This window comes from Humulus lupulus, chromosome 6 (assembly GCF_963169125.1).
Source record: "Humulus lupulus chromosome 6, drHumLupu1.1, whole genome shotgun sequence".
Classification (NCBI taxonomy): domain Eukaryota; kingdom Viridiplantae; phylum Streptophyta; class Magnoliopsida; order Rosales; family Cannabaceae; genus Humulus; species Humulus lupulus.
This window is the reverse complement of record NC_084798.1, coordinates 76,276,051-76,285,236: the sequence shown is the minus strand read 5'-3', so window position 1 is coordinate 76,285,236 and position 9,186 is coordinate 76,276,051. Positions and strand designations below refer to the sequence as shown.

At 41.5% G+C, this 9,186-nt stretch overlaps 1 non-coding gene across 1 annotated transcript; it reads left to right on the top strand.

The window, feature by feature from the left end:
- The first annotated feature begins 324 nt into the window (after positions 1-324).
- LOC133787320 (small nucleolar RNA R71) lies at positions 325-431 on the top strand. Its single transcript, XR_009872348.1, has one exon. It is a non-coding gene; the product is annotated as a small nucleolar RNA R71 (small nucleolar RNA).
- Positions 432-9,186: the final 8,755 nt, after the last annotated feature.

Below are 9,186 nucleotides of genomic sequence, written 5' to 3'. Positions count from 1 at the left end.
TGAGAACCACCACAAATTTCACACCTAGCTGCCATTTGAACCGCATTAGCAGATACAGTGCTTTGTTGTAACTGTTTTGTCAAGGAGGCTACTTGTGCTGTTAGAGCAGTGATTGCATCCAGCTCATGCACCCCAGCTACCTTTCTAACCCCCGATGATCTTTCCTCAGACCACTGATGATTATTTGTGGCCATGTCCTCCAGCAGCTCATAAGCACCAGTTGTACTCTTGCTCATAAAAGTACCACCCGCTGCAGCATCAATAATGGTTCTAGTAGTAGGACATAAACCATTATAAAAATTTTGCACTAACATCCACTGTTCAATGCCATGATGAGGACATCTTCTCAAAAGTTCCTTGAACCGTTCCCAAGCTTCTTACAATGATTCTCCATTATTCTGGCAAAAATTATTGATTTCTCCCCTTAATTTAGCAGCTTTGGAAGGAGGGAAGAATTTTGACAAAAACTTCTGAGCCAAATCTTGCCAGGTAATAATAGAGTTCGGTTGCAAAGAGTTCAGCCAACTTTTAGCTCTATCCCTCAGAGAAAATGGGAAAAGCCTAAGTTTAATAGTGTCATCACTCACCCCATTGTATCTGAAAGTTCCACACAGCTCCAGAAAATTAGACAAATGGGTTTGAGGATCTTCAGAAGGCAACCCATTAAATTGAACAGAGGATTGCACCATTTGTAAAATAGCTGGCTTGATCTCAAAGTTGTTAGCCTCTACAGCTGGTGGGCATATACTGTTTTGTACTCCCGTCAGAGTGGGCAGTACATAGTCTCTCAGGCTCCTCTCAGCATTGTTCTAAGCCTGACCCCCTTGTGCAATTCCAGGAATTAAAACATTCCTGCCATCCCCATCATTCTGTTCCATCTTCACAGACTTCTGGGCTTCCCTCTTCTTCTTTTTGTTTTTCTTGCAAGACTTTTCAATCTCAGGATTCAAAGGAACAAGACTGTCTGCTCCTCTTCTGCCACGCATATAACACAATTCACCTGAGATGGACAAATTAAGCAACTAAACAGATTAGAAACAAGAGAAATTAAAATCAAATTAGAATAAAAATTAATCAGACTGATATTGATAATTAGTTTCCGTCCCTGGCAATGGCGCCAAAAACTTGTTGCGAAATTTTTAAGCTATGCAAGTGCACACAGTCGCAATTTTGTAATAATATGGTCAAAACCAAGTATCATTCTCAAGGACTGAATTCTCAATTACCAGTCAATTAATTTCTCTTTCTATTTGATCAATTAGAATTCTTGATTCTTTTAGACACCACAAAAGAAACTATAATATTCAAAAACCATAATTAAAAATTAAACAAAATAACAAATAATAGCAAAACCTTGGATTGAATTCACTGTAAAACAAATAGGAATCCTAATCTTCTCTACTATCCACTCTATTAATCTTTAATGCAATTACTACTGAAACTCTTCTTCACTGAAATGATAGGTTTGCAAAAGTGTTAACTATTCGAGTTAAGAAATAGAAAACTCGACCTAGTGTGAATTCCCTATATTTCTATGGTAAATTCAAACAATAGGAAGCAGTGAACACAACCCTCAATCACATAAACCAATTTGATACTCTCGTTCTAAATTAAAGTCTATGTCTATTCAATTTTATCATATTCAAATCTCACTTTTCAGATTTTGATTCAAATTCGTAAATCATATGTAAAAGATGCGCAGTCAAATACATACACAATAAACACAAATTGAATAGATTTCAAAATGAAGAGGAAATATATAAATGCATTAAATCATAATAGAGTTTGAAGAGAGTCAATTAGAAAACTTAAATAGAAATTTAGTTCATGAACATGACTAAATCAAACATAAACATGAAATCAAAAGATAAAAAAGAAAAAGAACTCTGAGTTTTTCTTGTTGTTTATTCTCTAGCCTTCTTGCTTAATCTAGGGTTTTGGTAAATCTCCTAAAAAAAAACTGCTAAAGTCGCAACATTATGTTTCTTAAATATCCCGCCAAAGTTCCAAGTGAAAAGACCAAATTGCCCATCAAAAAGTGATCAGAAATGGGAAAATCGCGTCACTAGCGCTATAGCGCTGTGTTCTTGGCGTTGTAGCGCTAAAGTCAGAAACACCTCGATAAGAAATCTGGGCACCAGCGCTGTAGCGCCTTTATAGTAGCGCTGTAGCGCTACTTCCAGAACCAACCTCCTAAAAAACTGCATCCAAGCGCTGTAGCGCTAAAGTCAGGAACATCAATTCTTCAGAAATCCTTCCTAGCGCTGCGGTGCTCCCTTAGTAGTGTTGTAGCGCTACTTACAGAACCCAAAATTCCACAAATCCGTCCCAATTTTGTTCCACTTTCACTCCTTTTCACTATTTGTATCACTTTAGCATTAATCACCCTGAACACATGAACAAACGAACATAATTCCGAAATAAAATGATCCTGACTAACGAAAAATACCCTAAAAGCTTAGACAATAAACAAGCCTAAAACTCGTTTATCAGAAGTCTAGTTAGATATTCCGTTGCTAGCACAAACAGCAGCGGAGAGATGGAGCCTCCCTGTCTTAAACCTATTCTCCCTTCAAAGCTTCCTTGTAATCTAGCATTGAACATAAGAGTATAAGATGTTCCCGTCAAGCAAGTCATTATCCATTGAATAAATTTCCGAGGAAAACAGAAAGCATTCAAGATACCCTCCATAAAAGTCCAGTCAACAGAGTCATACGCATTGCTGAGATCAATTTTTATCACACAACGGGGAGAAATATTCTTCCTAGAATAACCATGCAGAATGTCTTGAAGGATTAAGATATTATGAGCAAGCTATCTGTTCTGTATAAAGGCTCCTTGATTTTGATGAATTATCACAGGAAGAACCTTTGCCAATCGGAAACAAATCATCTTAGAAATACATTTATAGAGGGTGTTACAACAGGCTATAGGACGATAATCTGTGGCCTTAGAAGGGGAAACAACCTTAGGAATAAGAGATAGGATTATTCCATTCAATTCAGTAGGAATCACACCACTATCAATGAACATCAGTATCGCTTCAGATATTTCATCTCCTATATCCTTCCAGAGAACTTTATAAAATCCAGAGCCATAACCATCAGGGCCAGGACTCTTGGTAGCTGGAATACTGAATAAAGCTCTCTTAACATCCTTTTTAGTAAAGGGATGAATCAGGTCAAGTTGTTGTTCTAATGACAAAACAGTACCCTGTTGGAAACAGCTCAAATCAACCCGACCAGTTAGAGCACCACTCTTACCCAGAAAACCTTTAAAATGATTATGAAAATGCAAAATTACCTCTGTAGGATTCTTAACAATCTTCCCCTCATCAGTTGTAAAACTAGTGATACGATTCCTCATTCTCCTCTGTTTCAGACTTGCATGAAAATAAGCTGTGTTCTCATCTCCAAATCTAAGCCAGTTAATTTTACCTTTTTTCCTCAAGAAACTTTCATACAACTTAGTCACTCTAGCATACTCAGTCCCTGCCTCATCCTCTTCCTGCTGTAACAAATTCGAAGAAGGAGACTGCTGCAACATTAATTGGGCCAACTCATAATTCTGCTTTGCTGTTGCATATTTTTTAACCACATCACCAATATGCATTTTGTTGAATTGAATTAAAGAAGGTTTCAGTCTCCTTAGTTTCTAAATGATCTTCAGCAATCCAAAACCACCTGCTGGTTTAGACCAGATATTCAAGACAGTACTCCTAAAACCCTTATGTTTATCCCACATATTATAGTATCGGAAAGGCCTAACCCCTGAGGTTTGGAATTGAACAGTTTTGATGATACAAAAACAATGATCAGATATAGCATCCCAATTAACCCGAGCTTCAGAGTCAGGAAAGGTATCAAGCCACATTTCATTAACAAAAACTTTGTCTAGCTTAGAAAAGATTCTTGAACCTTCTTTTTGTTTGTTAGCCTAAGTAAAAAAAGAACCACTGGATCTTAATTCAATCAACAGTGATTTTGCCCTCCATTCACTACTGTCTTCAACTTCCATAGCAGTAACCTGCCTTCCTCCAATTCGGTCATCATATTCAAAAACTGCATTAAAATCCCCTACAACCAGCCAAGGCCTAGAATTAACCTACGGTAATTGTAACTGAGCCCAGAGATTTTTCCTCTCTTCCACTGAGTTTCTGCCATAGACAAAAGAAAGATTAGCTATTTGACTAACACCCTTTATATGCACTTCACAAGTGACCAGTTGGTCCTGCTCCTGAACAATAGCAACATGAACTAAATCCTGATTCCAAACCAACAAGATCTACCTACAATTGCCCTACTGCTGTACCAACTCCAGCCCATGAACACATCATGCATCATCTCCTCAATCTTATTACTGTGAAGTTTAGTTTCCAGAAATGAACCTAATCTAATTTTATTAACAATACAGAACTTTAATAAAGACTGTTGCTTATTCCTATTATTTAAACCCCTAATATTCCAACACAAAACATTACACCCCTCCATTAGAATGTTGATGCTTTTGTGACTCCTTATTTGAAACCATCCCAAGCTTCTCTTGCAAAATATTAAACTTGTTTGCTCTCAATGTCAGATCAGTTGAACCTTTTTTCCTTAAACCACCCACTTTTTTAGGGGTAGACCAAGGTTTCTCCTTCCCTGTCATTGAACAACTAGCCTCATTTGTTCAAAAAAGCTTTTTGCTTTCACTTTTTGATCTGTTTTTCAAACTGTTCGTGTGAAAAAATTAGTTTTTTGTTAGAATGCTGTTGTATAAAAGTTTGACTTTTATACACGACCAGCGTTATTCTAACCAACTTTCTAGATTCTCCATCGTCACCTCCCCATTTTTCTGTTCGCAGATTTTAATGCCAGATTTGTGGGGCGGTGAGCGGCCAATCGAAGACGATCTTCTTGCGCAACTTCTTGAAGGTGAAGAACAGCCGGCTCAGCGTGTTCACAAGATTCCATTCTCAAGACTCTCTTCTTCCAGACCTCAACCATCACAACCTAAAATGGCCCATTCTAAATCTCCTGGCAAAAAGAAACCAAACTCTAAAAACAATCCAAATCCTCCTGCCCAGCCTGATTCGCAGGCTAGGGTTCCCTCGACCAGCGGTCGAGAAAACATTGCCCCGGACCCTCGCATTCAGGTTAGGGCTCGCCCTCGACATTCAAACCTTCCTGATGTCGAGTGGTATCTTTCTCCCCTCAGCCAGGTGACCCCCAGGATGCTTGCTAATTATCTTAGGAAGTATCCTCTCACTGGGGTCAATCTCAAGATCCCCGCTGCTGACCAAAGGGCCAACTTGCCTGGGGGCGTCTACAGTGCATGGTCAAGGTACCACATAGAGGCGGGGGCTACCCTTCCTCTACATCCATTCTATCAGGGGGTGGCAAACTACTTCGGTGTTTCCCCCTTTCAAATTACTCCAAATGGATATAGAATGCTTGCTACACTCTATATCCTTTACAAACTTAAAAAATGGCCAGAGCCTACTCCTCATGAGGTCAACTTACTTTTTGACCTTAAGTCCAACCCTCAACAGTCCGGGACGGGCTTTTTTCATTTTTGTCACCAGGAAACAAACCTAACATTCCTGAGTGACACCACCCACATCTCCAACGTGGGGAAATACAGCCAGGAGTATTTCCTCACGCCCGACATGACTACAAACAACTTGGCCTTCGCTCGAGGAGGTAAATGTCTTTTCCCACTGGTCGCTATTTTTACTTAGAAAATTTCTTTGTACTTCTCTAAAGTATCTTGTGCCTTTCAGGACCATGGCTACGCCCAAATCCAACACCAGATATGGTGTTGAGGTCCAACGCACTGGCCAAGAAGACTGACGCTGAAAAAAGCGTTAAGTCTCTAGTCACTGATGAAAACTTAAGGCTGTCTGGCCTCCTGACCCCTCATTAGGAAATGAGGGAACCCGCGGTGGCAGACGCCACTACCAAGGGGCATCCCGAGCAGCATCCCCCAGCGTCCCCTCCTCGAAGGAGAGCGACTGGGGTTACGATCAGGGAACCGACTGGAGCCCCCTCAGTAGAATGGCCTTCTGCCCCCCAAGGGAAGGGGAAACAAAAGGCAGTAGAGACTGTCGTAGACTTGGATGAGTATTCAGACGAAAACGGTACTGTTATTTCGCTTTTAAATAGCTTGCCAATTCCGTGTCACTTATTTGACAAGGACGCTAATTTTACGTATACTCCAAATCTAGGGCCAGACTTCTTCGTACCAGAGAGTGAGTGCATGACTAGTAGAGTCAGTAGTGTAGCGACAAGTAGTAGTAGCTTGGGTATTTCACTTTGTGATTTTCCTTACTTCTTTTCTGATGTGCCATAATTTGTCATATATTCTTGTCTTACTAACTGCATGTTTATCTTTTTCTGCAGAAATGGCCTACCCCAATGTTTTTGACTTGTATAAGACTCAGGAGGAGGAGGAGGAGGTTCCCCTGGTCCAACGGAGGAAATTGGCCAGGAGACAAGATGGCGAGTCTAGCCAAGCACCCTCGGCCAAGAACTTTCGAGCAGCTGATCCTCCAAAGGATGGGCCCCCTGGCCAACCTTCTGCTCAACCATCCGCTCCTGCTGAGAAGGAGACCCCGCCTGCTGCCACAAATCCTTCACCCACGGCTCCAAAAGAATAAGCCCAGCAAGCCGAACTTCCTGGGGCCAAACTCTCGAGCCGCTCCCTGTGATCAGCTAAGGATTGCCTCGCTCATATCCTGAAGCATGACCATTGCAGGGAGGCAATGGCTGAGGCTGAAAACATGGGGGTCGATCAGATCCTCAGCAGGGCTCTTAATGAAATGGCTAGTGTAAGCACTCTTTCTCTTTTTACGATCTTGGTTTTTTATTTTTCCTTCTTGTAAGATAGCCTAACTCTTATTCTTTGATTGCAGGCCATGCTGACAATGACCGTTGCTCGTACTCGCGCTGGTGCCAGCATCGAGCAGTCTCGGGCGAAGGTCATCGAGGAGCTTCAAGCCACAGAGGCTAGGCATGCTGGGGAGCTGGAGGTGGTCACCCAGCAGAAGGATGCCTTGGTGGCAGAGCTGGCAGAGAAGCAAGCTTCTCCGGAAACTACCAGGAAGCAGAGGGATGACTACCAGGAATCTAGCCGAATCCAATGGCGTGAAGTCAAAAAACTTAGGGAGGAGCATCTTGCTAAGGACACGACCATTGCTATCCTTCAGAGCCAGGTGGAGCAGCTTAAGCTTACCAATGCCAAGGACCTAGAGAGGTACAAGAACACGACACTTCGGTGCTTCTACGATTTTTGGAAACATAACCAAAGTGCTGATTTCAGTTACCTTCCAGAGGATGCTAGGAAGGCCGAGCTAGCCCGCTGCACTGCTCGGTTGGCTGCCAAAGAGAGAGCTAGGGTCCCTGCTTCCCCAAACATTCTGCGGCCGCTGGAGTGGAGGGAGGAGAAGCTGCAGGAGACGTGGTCAATCAGAATGCTTCACAGGATCCTCCTGCTCCTCAAGCTCCATAAAGATTTTTCTTTTGTTTTTCTTTAATTACACGACCTACGGGTCGTGATGTAAAGACTAATTTTTCTTTTTAGTTTTTCTACATGGGAAACATATTTTACTTTTACTTTTGAACAATTACATCCAAGCAGTACTACTTGCGGTGTAAAAGAATTCCCTTTGATATTATTATATTTCTACTTATTATAACATCTGTTCGCATGACCGAACATAGCATAGTACTTTGGCTTGATTTAACAAAATATAAATTTTTAAAATTACTCTAAGTACCGTAGCATGCTTTCACTTATTTTGTTCATGTGTTTACATACCTCTTGGTATGCTTTGCTATCGATGTACCTTATATGCCCCCCAAGTGACTGGGGAGCTTTAGGTCCTTGGTCACTTCCCTTGACCACGACCTGTACGAACATTACTGCTCGGTATAAAATGCAACACTTATAATACAGCAAAACAACACATGTAATGAACAAATACTTGTAAAAAAATTTACAAAGGTTGGTAAGAATGACTGGCTGCGCACAGTCCCTTATAATTCTCGTATTAAAATGGACTAAACATGTCTTTACGAGTGATCTTTTAAAAAGATCTTACACTTATAAGTGATTAGCCATATAACATAACTAACCCTTTTTCAAAACTTGTAAAAAGTAAAAATTAATACAAGCCAGTCCTTTAAGAAGGACTGTTTATTGATAATATTTGCGCAGGTGTTCTCCGTTCCAATAGCGCGGAACGAGATCTCCATTTAAGCGTGCAAGTTTGTATGTGCCTGGATGAAGGACTTCTTCAATCTGGTAAGGTTCTTCCCAGTTTGGTCCGAGTACTCCAGCAGCCGGGTCGCGGGTGTTCAAGAAAACTCGTCGAAGTACTAGGTCTCCGACGTTGAATTTTCTTTCTTTTACTTTTGAGTTAAAATACCGGGCGACTTTTTACTGGTACCCAGCTACTCGGAGTTGGGCTTTTTCTCGTTTCTCCTCAAGCGAGTCTAGGGACTCCATCAACAGTTGACTATTTTGGTCTTGGTCGTATGTGATTCTTCGATGTGAGGGCGGATCTAACTCGACCAGCAACATAGCTTCATACCCGTATGCCAAGGAAAACTGGGTATGGCCTGTTGCGATTCGATGAGAAGTTCTATACAACCAGAGTACTTCAGGCAGCTGTTCTGGCCATGCTCCTTTAGCTTCTTCGAGCCTTTTCTCCAGGGTATCCTTAAGTGTTTTATTCACTGCTTCGACTTGCCCATTTTCTTGTGGATGCGCGACTGAAGAAAAGCTCTTGACGATTCCATGCCTTTCGCAGAAGTCTGTGAATAGGTCACTGTCAAAATGGGTGCCGTTGTCTAAGAAAATCTTCCGAGGCAATCCATATCGGCAAACAATGTTCTTGATGAAAAAGTCAAGAACTTTCTTTGTCGTTGTGGTAGCGAGTGGCTCAGCTTCAGCCCATTTGGTGAAGTAGTCGACTGCTACAACCGCGTATTTTACTCCACCTTTTCCCGTTGGCAAGGACCCAATTAAATCGATACCCCATACTGCGAAGGGCCATGGACTTTGCATCTGCTTTAACTCGTTGGGAGCTGCGCGTGGGATCTTGGAAAACCTGTGACACTTATCACATTTTTGCACAAACTCCATTGAGTCTTCGTTCATAGTCGGCTAGAAATAACCCTGCCTCAGAATCTTCTTCGATAA